At 39.1% G+C, this 4,005-nt stretch overlaps 1 long non-coding RNA gene across 1 annotated transcript; it reads right to left on the bottom strand.

Annotated features, from left to right (window-relative positions):
• Positions 1-1,852: 1,852 nt before the first annotated feature.
• LOC122810330 lies at positions 1,853-3,663 on the bottom strand. The gene is made up of 2 exons (XR_006366083.1): positions 2,723-3,663; positions 1,853-2,138 (listed from the first exon to the last, which is right to left on the bottom strand). It is a non-coding gene; the product is annotated as an uncharacterized LOC122810330 (long non-coding RNA).
• Between the last annotated feature and the right edge of the window lie 342 nt (positions 3,664-4,005).

Genomic DNA, 4,005 nt, shown 5'->3' with positions numbered 1-4,005 from the left:
TTAGAAGATTATTGATAACTTTTTGCCCTCCTCTACTTGGAGTCACTATACCCCCTCCCAACTTCCACTCCTAAACTTGAATCAATGCAGTCTTTTTTCATCCCCCCTTCTTAAACAAGACTTCTCTTTCTAACTACTCCCATCCACCTCTCCACCAGTCTCATGCATCCCATGTATACCTAAACTATAAACCTTCTATATACAGCAATTTGGAGCAGGCAGCCTTTATAGAACTAATCCTATACCATGCCCTCTCAGTCATATGCTATTAAGAGTATCCACCTACATAATTTTACAACTTACTTCGTTACATCTCTTGAATTAACTCTTTACAAACCTATATAATACCAAAATCTCTCGTCCTTCATAATTTTTGTAACTTAACTTCATTAAAGTATCTTGAATTCCTTGCTGAAATGTAATACTACTAAACTTCTTTACACTGTTTTCCCTTTGAAAAGGTAAACTTGGTAACACACAATATCGTGCAGCAATTCAGTTCAACATACAGACTGTCAAGGATTCTGGATGCAAACACATGTATCACTATACTGGAATCTCTCAAAATAGAGAGATTCAATCATATGTACAAATGTAAGCCTTTTTACATCTTAAAAATGGACTGGTTTATACAAAGTTCAAAGCTCAACTTATGATAAAAGCACGTATCCAAGGTTGAAAAGAGTAAACATAAAAAGGTATGAATATGTGAATATAGCTTAAAGCATTTCCTGTGCTACAATCTTGACATGGTTTGTGTGTTTACTTTTAGCGGGCTTATCTCAGAGACATTACAAGCTAGTAGAAGGTACTAAATTCCTTTTGTGGTTACACGATTAAAAGAAACATTTACCATTTGTTTGCTATAATCTAATGAACTCCGATATAGGTCAAGCTGTTCTTTTCAGATGGGAAAAATAAAATTTGAAACAGTTGCATTTTTTAAGCTAAAAGCATATTAAAATAATCATTAAAATATGTTCATTACACTTTCTACAGTATTAATCCAGTTATTACTTGCAAGATGTTAGAGTTACAAGAACTACACTGACTTATAACTGTCAATGTAAATACTTTACTATTTACACCGGTCTTGTAACTTTTTCTCCATGGACCACTGCTGAAAAAAGGGTAGTGCTGCTTTATTTTCAGATACCCAAAGTGCATTTCTAGGCATTTTTTTCTAAAAGTATTAAGATTTTGCAGGACAAACACACATGTGGACAGCACTTCACTTTTTTTGGGCCAAGATAATCATAAGAATAACTTGCAGCATTTGAATTGCTTATGCTGTCTCGTATACATACCTCTCAGAGCTGGACAAAGTTATAATGAATGGGGGGTACAAATGCCCAAAATATGGACAAAATTTAATTACTGTTCTTGCAAACATAGAAAGTTAATAGAACAGGTTTTGCATTAGCATGGATTTTAGAAAGGATATGAAGTCCAACTCACATTTTTGTCATTTTTTTGACTTTAGTTTTCAATGATTTGCCAGAAAACCACAATTCTTTGGAGAAACAGACCAAAATTATGAGGCAAAAATCTTGACAGGTGAGAAGTATGTTCATATAACATTTTGGCGTTTCAAATACAAATATTTGTTTTATACATCTATTAAAGAAAACTTAACTTTGTCCTAAAATCCCAGGACATTTGCCATTTTTATTTTGCAGGATATGACTGCACAAGGAGAGACAGGTGATAACCTTAAAAATTGTCTCTGTCCAGTGGATCTTTCTCATAAAAATAAATAAAACAGCTTAATAGTTGACACTAATGGCCAGGAAAAAGAATCGAGCATCTCAGCAGGGATCGGACAATAAATGTAACCAAACAGTTGAAGAGATATCTTGCCCAGTAGAGTAGAAAGTTTATTTACTATACAAAATGTATTTGGGACACAAAGAATACCAAAGCATCACGTCCCAAGTCTTAACTACTACACCTATTCCAAACTCATCTGAATTCTGAGAAAGAGAGAGACAGAGTGAGAGAGAGACCAATCAAAGCTGTTGTTTCTAAACTGTGAGCAACTTCTTCCTGTTTTGATTACGACACAGCTCCTTCTGAAAGCCATAGCCAGCTCCTCCTACCAGCGACTTGGTTCAAATTTCCGGGTTCCGGTAACAAATCTAAATGGGATAATAAAACTATTTTATTAATACGTGCTCTCACAAAATCAAAACACACCGCACAGATTATGCAAGAAAACACGCTATGCCAGCAACACATGTATCAAATTGTTTTAAAAAATCCAAGCAAATAAATTATAAACCTAAAGTATCTGAATCCCATACAACGTTATATCGCTTAACTGTTCAAATTTGCTTTATATTTTAGTGTGCTCATCATACATTATTTAGCTTTTTTTGGCAAAACACGGAGGATTGAAGACATTAAATAATGACATACTTCAGTTTCAGATTTCCTATAGTTTAGAAAATGCACGTTAGCGCATCTCTTGTTATTCTAGCAACTTTCTAAGTTTACAAGAGCAGTCTTTAAAACACGTCCATACTTTGGGATCTTCGTCCCCCTTTTAATTTAGACTTGCATTTCGAATTTCAGAGGTAGGAACATTGTACAGATAAGGACTTAAAAGCCACCAAGTGTAGTAGGGACACTGCAATTAACCACGGTTATGAATATCTCACACTGGCATTAAATCCACTGCTTTACACGGTAACAGCAACATCTCAAGGCAGGGCAAACTTACACAAAATTATACTCCCTTCAACCAAAATACATCTGATGAGAGTCCGCCGGATCTTCTAGTTCTAAAACACCCAGCGTGTGCATAGCAACCATAACTTCCTGGCGTTTTACCTCCAGATAAACCAGTACATTGTACTTCCTGGCACCAGTATGAACCAGAGTTAATGGAAGAATTTGGATTTACTAATACCACCGCATCCGGGCTTAGGTTACATACTAGACGGTTCCGAACGCATTACTGTTTATGTCACCTCTTGGCGCGAGAGTACTCTGGACTACAAGGAGCAAGAACTGCCACATCCTCATTTGGAAGATTTGCGGTTGGATGTCTACTTATTCAGAGTTGCTAAGATCCTATTAGCAGCAATTCTCCACCCATATAGTCCCCGGAGACGCCGTTCCCTCCCCTTTCACTATATTCTACCAGTAACCATATTCTCAGTAGTGGTTTCTGATTCGCCGGCTTTACAGCCACTGCGAGTTCGGCGCTTGGGCCTATCCTGGCTCTTCCGTTGTGCGAGCTCCTCCTCCCGCGCAGCCTGTCCCAGCTCCTCCGCCCCGCACTGCAGTTTACGCCGCGGCTGCGCTTCAAGTGCCGGGCACTGCCCGAGTTACTAGACGGTTGCGGGCGCACAGCGGGGCCGCCCTCTAGTCCCCTGTCGCCGCCCCGCTCTGCTGTCAGTGGAGGCTCGGTTCCGCTGGCCCCACTCGTGGCCCTACCCGAGCCCCCTCTGGCCGCCATGCCGGGCCCGGCCGCCGGCAGTAAATCCCGGGTCTACGCTGAAGTGAATAGCTTAAAGAGCCGCGAATATTGGGACTACGAGGCACACGTCCCGAAGTGGGGGTAATGACAATGTTTTGTTTTCATAGTAGATTGGTTGACTCTGAATCGTTAGCTGTTACTTAGAGGTAGTAGCTGAAACACAAAAGGTTACGCATTGAAGGGAAAATTGTCTGATATATAAATGTAATGAAGTTATAAAGCAACGAGTGTTGTAGTGTGCTAGGTTTTCTGAGGGATGTACTGCACTGAGCAGTTTAAAACCGTTACAGACGCATAGTAATGATACTGCTAGGCAGTACTGCGCATTTAGTAGAAATGATATGGTATTTTCTGGTTGGTACATGTAGTACTAGTATAGGGTGGCTACTGAGTAGTACTTAAATCACCAGTTGTGGTGACTAAATTGGCAGATGAATTGTGTACTCTTCGTTGTTTTTTTTTTTTTTTTTGTATTCATTTGGAGGATTAGTAACTACTCTCAAGCTCAATATTTTGTTTGA

Source organism: Protopterus annectens, chromosome 8.part1, assembly GCF_019279795.1.
Source record: "Protopterus annectens isolate FY-2018-M chromosome 8.part1, PAN1.0, whole genome shotgun sequence".
Taxonomy (NCBI): Eukaryota; Metazoa; Chordata; order Ceratodontiformes; family Protopteridae; genus Protopterus; species Protopterus annectens.
The sequence above is the reverse complement of the archived record's forward strand: the minus strand, read 5'-3'. Positions and strand labels throughout refer to the sequence as shown.